This window comes from Palaemon carinicauda, chromosome 42 (genome assembly GCF_036898095.1).
Source record: "Palaemon carinicauda isolate YSFRI2023 chromosome 42, ASM3689809v2, whole genome shotgun sequence".
NCBI classification, from domain to species: domain Eukaryota; kingdom Metazoa; phylum Arthropoda; class Malacostraca; order Decapoda; family Palaemonidae; genus Palaemon; species Palaemon carinicauda.
Window position 1 is genome coordinate 11,474,703 of NC_090766.1, and position 12,502 is coordinate 11,487,204.

At 42.9% G+C, this 12,502-nt stretch overlaps 1 long non-coding RNA gene across 1 annotated transcript in view; it reads right to left on the reverse strand.

Annotated features, from left to right (window-relative positions):
• Positions 1 to 1,245: 1,245 nt before the first annotated feature.
• Positions 1,246 to 12,502, reverse strand: part of LOC137633253 (uncharacterized) — a 53,192-nt gene continuing 41,935 nt past the window's right edge. The window contains exon 3 of the long non-coding RNA XR_011042164.1: positions 1,246 to 2,063. This is a non-coding gene — a long non-coding RNA (uncharacterized lncRNA). The remainder of the gene's footprint in view (positions 2,064 to 12,502) is intronic.

The following is a 12,502-nucleotide window of genomic DNA, read 5'->3' on the forward strand; positions in this document are numbered from 1 at the left end:
GGACTGGACTCTGCGTTTAAGTGGTCTCGAGACCTGAGACCAACGTTTCTTCCCTGACAGATGATCAGCGGACGAGAAAAAGACGGGCTCAATCGTCTGCGGGTGGGAGTGACGGTCTTTGGAAGACACGCCCGCAACCACCGAGGAAACTTCTGTGCGCCTAACAAGGCCTGCCGAACCCTTATGCCCTTCGACATTGCTTCTCCCCTGGGCATGGGAGCTTGCAAGAGGTCCCGGACTGGGAGGACGACTGGCTCGCACAGAAGAATCCTCACGCACCACACTGGCACTGACACTAGCACTTGGCACTGCACTGACACTAGCACTCGTCACAGCACTGGCACTAACTCCACCCACTGCACTCTTGACCTTAAGTTCCTTAACTTCGGCCATCAGAGACTTATGGTCACTTACCACTGACTCTACTTTATCGCCTAAGGCCTGAATAGCACGCAAAACAACAGACATATCAGGCGGAGGGCAAACAGTAGGTTCGGGGGTAGCCACTACAGGGGTAGGAAAAGGTAGGGGGTCATGAGGTGAGGAAAACATAGAAGAGTGAGAAGAACTCCTCCTAACTCTACCTCTCTCTAACTTAGATGAATATTTTAAAAGACGGACAAATTCCAGTTCTGAAAGTCCGGCGCATTCCTCACATCGATTTTCTAACTGACAGGGCCTGTCCCTACAGTCAGAACAAGCGGTGTGATGATCTACCGAGGCCTTCGGAATACGCCTATTGCAAGACCTACATCGTCTATGGGAGGGGGCTTGCGAAATGTCAGACATCTTGAATCCAAAGAGTTAGCCAAAGGGGTTTCCAAAATCAAGCAAAAGATCGTTAACCGTTAATCAGGACTATATAAAAGCTATCTAGCTAATATAAGAAGGTTTCCAGTAATGCGACAGCCGAAATCTGAGAGAATACTTCACCAATTAGCCGTGAACAAACTCGAAGATCATAAGCGTATCCCAGAACGTCTTGCCGGAAGCACGACAGAGGAATAATTGAGGAGGTGTCAACAAGAAGTACTTGAGTACCTGGCCACAGGTGGCGCTGGTAAGTACACCCCCCTTCTAGTATTGTGATAGCTGGCGTATCCCTCCATAGAATTCTGTCGGGCAACGGAGTTGACAGCTACATGATTATCGGGTAAGTTTAATATTGAAAATAAATCGGTTTTCTTAAAATTTACTGAAATTAAAATAGGTTTTCTTAAAATTTACTGAAATTAAATTGGTTTTCTTAAAATTTACTGAAATTAAATCGGTTTTCTAAAAATTTACTGAAATCAAACTGGATCTGTTCTAGAGGGCGCTTAAGAAATCAGTTACTGTACATAAAATCTGAAGGTTATCATTAAATGCCGGAACTATGGAACAATTTCCTTACCTTTGGGCCCCATAGAGATGTCATTGAAGAAGAAAAACTATCCACAATAACCAAATTGCAAAATGAAAAAATTCATAACGTTATAAACGTTACAGTATAAAAAAGCAATGTTAATTAATGTGAATTGTAATTATTCATCAAGACTTAACAGAAAAATTTCTGATTGTTTTTAAAAGATTGTCTTAATGCAAGTAATTTACTAAAGGAAATTTTGAGATATTATAAGCCAAAAGGACGATTCAACATTAAATTGATACAAGATGTTGATGAATTTACTTTATACTATAAATCAAATGAAGCCATTTAAATACTAATGTAAGTAATCACTAAGGAAATTTTGAACAATCATTTACCGAGGACGATTAAACATTAAATTGATATAAGATGGTAACAAATTCGCTCTAAACTATAAATTATATCAAGCAATTTCATTTCGTTAAGTATTATAAAGCTATCATTAAATCAAAAAATGTATAGGACTTGAACACTTTAAAACTACTGTACGTCATTGTGGATAGCCTGTATACCAAGTACTGCTGGAGTATGACCTACTGACAGTACATATATATATATAAATTTACACAATACACCCTAATTGTAAAATAAATAAATATTGGTATCTAAAGGACCCCAGCAGCACATAGTATATCCCTTACCTTTGGAGATACATCTGAAATGAAAGAAATAAAACATTAATACAAACAGATATTGATAAAGATGAAGTTTACTATCTGTATTTCTACCAAAAAAAAAAAAATTGAAAGAAATAAAACATTAATACAAACAAAAAATGATAAATTTGAAGTCTAGTATCTGTATTTCTAAAAAAAAAAAAAAAAAAAAAAAAAAAAAAAAAAAAAAAAAAAAATTCATGTTCTTAACCCAGTTTCCATAATTGATAACAGGGTATTAATAAACCTGATGTATTTTCTCTCAAAACTAAATGCAGCATAACATGGTATACAACGAGTATAGGCTTCATCAAAACTGCAATTCCACATCTAATATATGAATTGTAAAGGCTTTCGATACCCTGAAGTGGATACCCTGAAGTAATACACTCATACACTTGTCTGAGTGAATGAAAAGGAATATTTGGCTCTTTTCCTTTCTTTATTCACCCTATCTTGGGGAAATCAGCATCCCGGATCCTCTGCACAAGCTGACCCCAAACATCTGCAGGTAATCCATTGCTCCCTTGTGCAAGAGGGTCATTGCGTGCACACCTTTATTTTACCTTTTACATTTTCAGCTTAACATTTTTCATAAAATACAATGTACTGTACAGTATATGACATTTACTTAAATATAAAATTAAGAGCTCAAGTACTGTACCTAATATTGCCAAAGTCAACCTTATATTGCCTATCATTTAGTCTACCTAATATTACCTATTGTTTTGTCTACCTAATACAATATACAGTATCATGACATTCACTCAAATATAAAATCAAGAACTCAAGTACTGTACCTAATATTGTCTATAGTTTAGTCTACCTAATATTGTCTATCATTTAGTCTACCTAATATTACCTATTGTTTTGTCTACCTAATACAATATACAGTATCATGACATTCACTCAAATATAAAATTAAGAGCTCAAGTACTGTACCTAATATTGCCTATCATTTAGTCTACCTAATATTGCCTATAATTTAGTCTACCTAATACTGCCTACTGTTTTGTCTACCTAATATTGCCAATCATTTAGTCCTTACAACAGATTAGCATATAGGGTACACTCAGGCACACTATTCAATCTTATTTCTCTTTCTATTATTTTTATAGTTTATATAGGAAATATATTCATTTCAATGTTGTTACTCTTCTTAAAATATATAATTTTCCCTGTTTCCTTTCCTCACTGGGCTATTTTCCTTGTTGGGGCCCCTGGGCTTATAGCACCATGCCTTTCCAACTAGGGTTGTATCTTAACAAGTAGTAGTAGTAATAATAATAATAATAATAAAATAATAATAAAATAATAAATAATAATTAATAATAAATAACAAAAACAATAACAATAACAATAATAATAATAATAATAATAATAGGTTAACAAACTGCTTGCCTCAGACAACAGATTGTATCTTAACCTGCCATACTTCTCAGGTATAAAGGTCTTACGCAAATGTATTGTCAGATGACTTCTTATCAATAGTGCATTCAATACCATTTTCCCCCATTACTTTCTTGCCCTCACAAAATGCGATGAAGATTCCAGCAACTTTACATGCAAAAGTCTTTGTCTTTCTAAATGCTTTGAAGATTTCTAAACCTGTTCAGTGCGCCTGAAATCTTACAAGTGAAGAGACATAGATGACCATAGCCTGTGCAATATAGCCATGAGTAAGATAAGCATAGTAGCAGATGGAGAAAATATTTATCCATGCAGGAATAATTAACATATCTGGAGATGTAGTATTTTAGCCTCGATAAAATAAAAAATCAATACAGACCAATCTAAATTGCTATGAAATTCCAATTGATAGCAGTGACTAGAAATCATTAAATTAAAGACAAAAACAAGCAATAAAGCTTCAAAGTTGTAATTAAAAAAATACAATACTGTTATTGATATGTAGTTGTTGTAACTGGGGTTATTAGTTTCTTATTGATAATTATAAGAATTAATAAGCAATAAGAAACATAGTGACATTTATCAACAAAATTAAAGTAAAATATACACCACTCCTTTTGCTTTATATCAACACTTCTTCAATCTTTGTCTTCCAGAGGCCCATCTTAATCAAATTTACCTTAGCCTAAATTCACCTCTCATAAGAAAATATGTACTTTGAGCTTACCCATGAAAGTCTAAAAAGATATGCAAGAACTTTGTTTATCTTTTTTATAATAAATGCAGAATTCAGACCGTAAAGTTTGCATTTCCCAGGTTCAATTATTCACTGGGGGAGGTCAAATATATCATCCAAGTAATATGTTAGTTGTTCTTCAGGGTTCTTAGGGCCTCAATGTTTTTGCACTTCCCATCTGTCATGATCAGTGCACTTCCTGATGCTCATTTTCTTTGCCTACCATGCAGGCCGTAACACACTATCATTATTATTACTATTCAAGCTATAACCTTAGTTGGAGAAGCAGGATGCTTCAAGCTCAATGGCTCCAATGGGGAAAAATAGCCAAGTCTGGAAAGGAAATACAGGACCACCTGCTGAATGGTATAAAGAAATGAGTCGTCAAGCAACTGTCTTACTAGAATGCCTAAGACCTTTGAAAGACCTGTTCAATCCTAGAGACAAAATGCTTCTCAACCCCACTGGGTTTCCCAATTCTAACAAAATCCCATTCTTCTTGTTGCCGAGACTATTCCTCTTAGTCCTGAAGCTATGAAAGCTCTCGGTAACCTAGAGGAGATTTGAAAAGTCATTGCGTTGTACTGTACATTCAGTAAATGAAACTATTTCATTGGTTATAGACCGATGCAGCCATTAAGGCTACCTGTACTTTGAATCAAGCAGGTTGTTCAGTGGCTTTTTATCTCTCGCACCCTCATGTCCACTGAACAAGGCCCTCATCTGTTGAACGAGAGCCCTGTGCAATTGTGGAGCATGTACAGAAGGCATCTCATTATTTGGCTGGAGACCCCACTTTACACTGGTAACAAATCAAAAGGCTAGTTCTAGCCTGGTTCGTTCATTCAGATTGCCCGGCATATACAGCCAAGCGGGAGCTCTTGACTAGAGGCCATAGCCCCCATACTAGTAGCTCCATTTTATATACTAAAAAAATTAGTAAAATTATAAAATTCAATAATAGAGGATTGAGTTAGGATTCTCCAATTGACATTGCATACTGTCCTTGCAGAGACAACACTTTTAAGTGTATATTATGGAGCTACTGTTTCCTATGAAAAACTCTTTGACCTTATTTCATTGGGAGTGTAAGAAATACATGCTCTGAATGTCCTCCCTGCCTGACTGAAGAATGTTCTATAAACCAACATTAATTCTTATTATGAACCAAGCCTTAACACTGGTTGAAAAATCAGAATGCTACAAAATGGAAAGCTTCAAAAAAGAATGTAGCCCTATGAGGAAAAGAAAAAAAAAAGGCAAATATGTTATTTTCCTTAGTAAAATAAATTTTTGAATATACTTACCCGGTGATCATGTAGCTGCAACTCTGTTGCCCGACAGAAAAAACCTGAGGTCGGGATACGCCAGCGATCGCTATACAGGTGGGGGTGTACAACAACAGCGCCATCTGTCGAGTAGGTACTCAGGTACTTCTTGTCAAAAAGAACCAATTTTCTCCTCGGTCCACTGGGTCTCTATGGGGAGGAAGGGAGGGTCCTTAAATTCATGATCACCGGGTAAGTATATTCAAAAATTTATTTTACTAAGGAAAATAACATTTTTCAATATTAATCTTACCCGGTGATCATGTAGCTGATTCACACCCAGGGGGGTGGGTGGAGACCAGCATACATGTTAACATTAGAAGCTAAGTATCCCGTATTTCATTTTAGCAGTTATTCAAAAATAACAGACATAAAATTAATAAGTACCTGGTAAGGAAGTCGACTTGAACCATTACTCTGCCTTTTTAAGTACGTCTTCCTTACTGAGCCTCGCGATCCTCTTAGGATTCTGAGCGACTCCTAGGTGCTGAAGTATGAAGGGCTGCAACCCATACTAAAGGACCTCATCACAACCTCTAATCTAGGCGCTTCTCAAGAAAGAATTTGACCACCCGCCAAATCAACCAGGATGCGAAAGGCTTCTTAGCCTTCCGTACAACCCAAAAACAACAATAAAAAGCATTTCAAGAGAAAGATTAAAAAAAGGTTATGGGATTATGGGAATGTAGTGGTTGAGCCCTCACCTACTACTGCACTCGCTGCTACGAATGGTCCCAGGGTGTAGCAGTTCTCGTAAAGAGACTGGACATCTTTAAGGTAAAATGATGCGAACACTGACTTGCTTCTCCAATAGGTTGCATCCATTACACTCTGCAGAGAACGGTTCTGTTTGAAGGCCACTGAAGTAGCGACAGCTCTAACTTCATGTGTCCTTACCTTCAGCAAAGCATGGTCTTCCTCATTCAGATGAGAATGGGCTTCTCTAATCAAAAGCCTGATGTAATAAGAAACTGCGTTCTTCGACATCGGTAAAGAAGGTTTCTTAAGAGAACACCATAAAGCTTCTGATTGTCCTCGTAATGGCTTTGTACGTCTTAAATAGTACTTAAGAGCTCTTACTGGGCATAGTACTCTCTCTTGTTCGTTTCCAACCAAACTGGACAGGCTTGGAATCTCGAACGATTTGGGCCAAGGACGAGAAGGGAGCTCGTTTTTAGCTAAAAAACCAAGCTGTAAGGAACATGTAGCCGTTTCAGATGTGAAACCTATGTTCCTGCTGAAGGCGTGTATCTCACTGACTCTTTTAGCTGTTGCTAAGCAAACGAGGAAAAGGGTCTTCAAAGTGAGATCTTTAAAAGAGGCTGATTGAAGCGGTTCGAACCTTGCTGACATCAGGAACCTTAAAACCACGTCTAAGTTCCAACCTGGTGTGGCTAACCGACGCTCCTTTGAGGTCTCAAAAGACTTAAGGAGGTCCTGTAGATCTTTGTTGGTGGAAAGATCTAAGCCTCTGTGGCGGAAGACTGCTGCCAACATGCTTCTGTAACCTTTGATCGTAGGAGCTGATAGGGATCTTACATTCCTTAGGTGTAAAAGGAAGTCAGCTATCTGCGTTACAGAGGTACTGGTTGAGGAAACTGAATTCGCCTTGCACCAGCTTCGGAAGACTTCCCATTTTGACTGGTAGACCTTGAGAGTGGATGTCCTCCTTGCTCTGGCAATCGCTCTGGCTGCCTCCTTCGAAAAGCCTCTAGCTCTTGAGAGTCTTTCGATAGTCTGAAGGCAGTCAGACGAAGAGCGTGGAGGCTTGGGTGTACCTTCTTTACGTGCGGCTGACGCAGAAGGTCCACTCTTAGAGGAAGAGTCCTGGGAACGTCTACTAGCCATTGCAGTACCTCGGTGAACCATTCTCTCGCGGGCCAGAGGGGAGCAACCAACGTCAACCGTGTCCCTTCGTGAGAGGCGAACTTCTGCAGTACCTTGTTGACAATCTTGAACGGGGGGAACGCATACAGGTCTAGATGGGACCAATCCAGAAGAAAGGCATCTACGTGAACTGCTGCTGGGTCCGGAATCGGTGAGCAATAATTTGGGAGCCTCTTGGTCATCGAGGTAGCGAACAGATCTATGGTGGGCTGACCCCACAGGGCCCATAGTCTGCTGCAAACATTCTTGTGAAGGGTCCACTCTGTAGGGATGACCTGACCCTTCCGGCTGAGGCGGTCCGCCATGACATTCATGTCGCCTTGAATGAACCTCGTTACAAGCGATATCTTTCGATCTCTTGACCAGGTGAGGAGGTCCCTTGCGATCTCGAACAACTTCCTCGAATGAGTCCCTCCTTGCTTGGAGATGTACGCCAAGGCTGTAGTGTTGTCGGAGTTCACCTCCACAACCTTGCCTAGAAGGAGGGACTTGAAGCTTCTCAAGGCCAGATGAACTGCCAGTAGCTCCTTGCAGTTGATGTGTAGTGCTCTTTGATCCGGATTCCACGTGCCCGAGCATTCCCGACCGTCCAGTGTCGCACCCCAGCCCGTGTCCGATGCGTCCGAGAAGAGAAGGTGGTCGGGGGTCTGAACAGCCAGTGGTAGACCTTCCTTGAGAAGAATGCTGTTCTTCCACCAAGTCAGTGCAGACTTCATCTCTTCGGATATAGGAACTGAGACCGCTTCTAGCGTCATGTCCTTTCTCCAGTGAGCAGCTAGGTGATACTGAAGGGGTCGGAGGTGGAGTCTCCCTAACGCGATGAACTGGTCCAGCGATGAAAGCGTCCCTATTAGACTCATCCACTGTCTGACTGAACATCGGTTCCTTTTCAGCATGCTCTGGATGCATTCTTGGGCTTGACAGATTCTGGGGGCCGACGGAAAAGCCCGAAAAGCTCGACTCTGAATCTCCATACCTAGATAGACTATAGTTTGGGATGGGACGAGTTGGGACTTTTCTATATTGACCAGGAGACCCAATTCCTTGGTCAGATCCATAGTCCATTTGAGATTCTCCAGACAGCGACGACTTGACGCAGCTCTTAAAAGCCAGTCGTCCAAATAGAGGGAGGCTCTGATGTCTGCCAAATGCAGGAATTTGGCAATATTCTTCATCAGTTTGGTAAACACTAGAGGTGCCGTGCTTAGGCCAAAGCACAGGGCTTGGAACTGGTAAACGACCTTCCCAAAGACGAACCTTAGGAAAGGTTGGGAGTCTGGATGGACGGGGACGTGAAAGTACGCGTCCTTTAGGTCTAACGAGACCATCCAGTCTTCCTTCCTGACCGATGCTAGCACCGACTTCGTCGTCTCCATGGTGAACGTCTGCTTGGTGACAAAGACATTTAGAGCACTGACGTCCAGCACCGGTCTCCACCCTCCTGTCTTCTTCGCTACTAAGAAGAGACGGTTGTAGAAGCCCGGGGATTGATGGTCCCGGACTATGACTACCGCTCCCTTTTGTAGCAAGAGAGACACCTCTTGATGTAAAGCTAGCCTCTTGTCCTCCTCTCTGTACCTGGGAGAGAGGTCGATGGGAGTAGTTGCTAGAGGGGGCTTGCGCAAGAATGGAATCCTGTACCCCTCTCTGAGCAACTTCACAGACTGTGCGTCTGCACCCCTGTTCTCCCAGGCCTGCCAGTAGTTCTTGAGCCTGGCTCCCACTGCTGTCTGGAGAGGTTGGCAGTCAGACTCTGCCTTTTGAGGACTTGGAACCCTTCTTCTTTTTGCCACGTTGACTATCGGCACGGGTACCTCCTCTGCTGGAGGTTCTGCCACGAAAGGGCGGAATGAACCTAGACGCTGGTGTGTCCATCCTAGGTCTAGGCACGGAAGGTAAAGCTGTGACTTTACGTGCGGATGACGCCACCAGGTCATGGGTATCCTTCTGGATCAACGAGGCGGCAATCCCCTTGATCAGCTCTTCAGGGAAGAGACACTTGGAAAGCGGAGCAAACATCAACTCTGACTTCTGACATGGTGTGATCCCCGCCGACAAGAAGGAGCAAAGGTGATCTCGCTTCTTAAGAACTCCAGACACGAACGAAGCCGCAAGCTCGCCAGACCCATCCCGAATGGCTTTGTCCATGCATGACATGATGAGCATGGCAGAGTCCTTATCCGAAGGGGAGGTCTTTCTGCTTAACGCTCCCAAACACCAGTCCAGGAAGTTGAAGATCTCAAACGCACGAAAAACTCCCTTCAAAAGATGGTCCATGTCCGAAAAGGTCCAGCAAATCTTGGAGCGTCTCATAGCCAGTCTGCGGGGAGAGTCTACCAGACTTGAGAAGTCGCCCTGGGCAGAGGCAGGAACTCCCAAGCCGAGATCTTCTCCCGTGGCATACCAGACGCTAGATTTGGAAGCAAGCTTGGTCGGTGGAAAGATGAAGGATGTCTTCCCAAGTTGCTTCTTGGACTGCAACCACTCTCCCAGTACCCTTAAAGCTCTCTTGGATGAGCGCGCGAGTACGAGCTTCGTAAAGGCAGGAGCTGCTGACTGCATGCCTAAAGCGAACTCAGAGGGAGGTGAGCGCGGGGTTGCAGACACAAACTGGTCCGGATACAACTCCTTAAACAGGGCAAGGACTTTCCTAAAGTCTAAGGAGGGCTGATCGTCCAAATGCGCAGCTTCGTCGTCATCAGAGACTCCTTCATCCGAATGCTGAGGAGGAAGCGGCAAAGGAGGAGAAGAAAGCTGAACGGCTGAATCCGGCAGCACGGGTGCATGCGTAGCTGCACTGGATCCAAAATCATGCCGCTGCTGGTCAGTCTGAGAGCTGGCGTGGTGGGGACTGCCGTGGGTTGCGGAGACTGCCGCATTGCGTCAAAACACGGCAGCTTGACAGCACCTTCCCACTGCTGATGCGGTAGCTCACGCATGTCAACGGAGGGTGCCGCACGTCGGCTAACGTCAACATGCATCTGGCAGGGTCGACTGCGCATCGATGGTGGAGCTCTCACAGCCGGAGTGTGGGAGCAGGCAGCCGCAGTGTCTGCTGAGCGCACAACCGTGGCAAGTTGTAGGTTAACAGGTGCAGTGTCAACCTTCTCAGCACGATACTCCTGCATGAAGGAAGCTAGCTGAGTCTGCATAGACTGCAGCATAGACCACTTAGGGTCTACAGCGGTTGGTGCGGCAACAGACGGAGTGATTGCCTGCTGCGGAACCACTCTACCTCTCTTGGGAGGTGTGCAGTCTTCGGAAGACTGCGGCGAGTCCGAACTGACCCAGTGGCTACACCTGGGCCGTTGGACTCGCTCGGAAGGGACCTTGCGCTTGAGAGGTCGTGAGACCTTGGTCCAGCGTTTCTGACGAGAAACTTCTTCCACAGACGAGGAATGAATGGGCTCACTCGTCTGTTTGTGGATGGGACAATCTCTGCAAGATACGTCCGCAACCACTGAGGGTACATCTGTACGCTGATCAAGGCCTGTCGAACCCTTTGGTCCTTCGACATTGCTTCTCCCCTGGGCTTGGGAGCTTGCAAGAGGTCCCGGACTGGGAGGACGACTGGCACGAACAGATGCACCCTCATGCGTAACACTGACACTGACACTTTTCACCGCACTTGCACTCACTACACTTCCCACTGCACTTTTCTCCTTCAACTCTTTGACATCGGCCAAGAGTTGATTGCGGTCATTAGCTAATGACTCCACTCTGTCACCAAGAGCCTGGATGGCACGCATCATGTCCGCCATCGAGGGTTGCTGAGAGCTAGTAGAAGGGTCGGGAGTCACCACTACAGGGGAAGGAATAGGTTGAGGGGCATGGGGAGAGGAAAAATCAAAAGAGCGAGACGAACTCCTCCTGATCCTATCCTTCTCTAGCCTACGTGCATTCTTTAGGAATTCATTAAAATCGAATTCCGAAAGCCCAGCGCATTCCTCACATCGATCTTCCAATTGACAGGATTTACCCCTACAATTGGAACAAACGGTGTGAGGATCTATAGAGGCCTTCGGAAGACGCCTAGAACAGTCCCTAGCGCTACACTGCCTGTACTTGGGGACTTGAGTATGGTCAGACATCTTGAATTAGTCAAAGGGGGGAATCCAAAATCTATCCAAGTCGTCAACAAATAATCCAAATCTAATCAAAAAAGCTTGATAAGGTAATGATAATAACTCCTGTACAGCGAAAGCTAATATCTAGAGAGAATACATCACCAAAAAGCGTGAAATCAACTCCAGAAACAACAGCGTATCAAGTAGGTCTTGCCGGTGGCACGACAGAGAGAAAATTGGTTCTTGTTGACAAGAAGTACCTGAGTACCTACTCGACAGATGGCGCTGTTGTTGTACACCCCCACCTGTATAGCGATCGCTGGCGTATCCCGACCGTAGGTTTTTTCTGTCGGGCAACAGAGTTGCAGCTACATGATCACCGGGTAAGATTAATATTGAAAAAAAATATATATAAGTAATGAATAAAATATAATAATATCAGTAACACTAAATTAGATCTGTCATAAACTATAAAACGAGACAAAGTCAGCCTATTCAACATGAAAAAATTTGTTGCAAATTTGAACTTCTGAAGTTCCACCAATTCAACTGCTGAATTAGATCATTTCACAATCTGGTCATAGCTGAAATAAGACTTTTAGAATGTTGTGTAGTGTTAAGCCTTATAATAAATAAGGCAAAACTGTTAGAATTAACAGCATAACTTCTACTGTGTATAGGATGGTAGAGTCTGAGAAGATCTGAATGTAAAAGATGCTCAGAATTATGAAAAACCTTATGCAAGAACTACTTTATGACAATACCAGAGATTAATAAGATCAGGAATCAGAAATTTAATAGACAACAAGCTTTTGCCCAGCAAATTAAGTTGTGAGTCAGCAGCTGAAGACCCAACAGGAGAACAATACTTGACGAAGGTAAAATGAAAGAATTAAAACATTTCCTCAGGGTATATTGAGAGGACTTTCTCAATAAGGCAATTTTTAGTGCAACTGAAATAGTAACTGACCAAATGTGTTTCTCAAAAGTAAATTTGCAATCAAGAATCA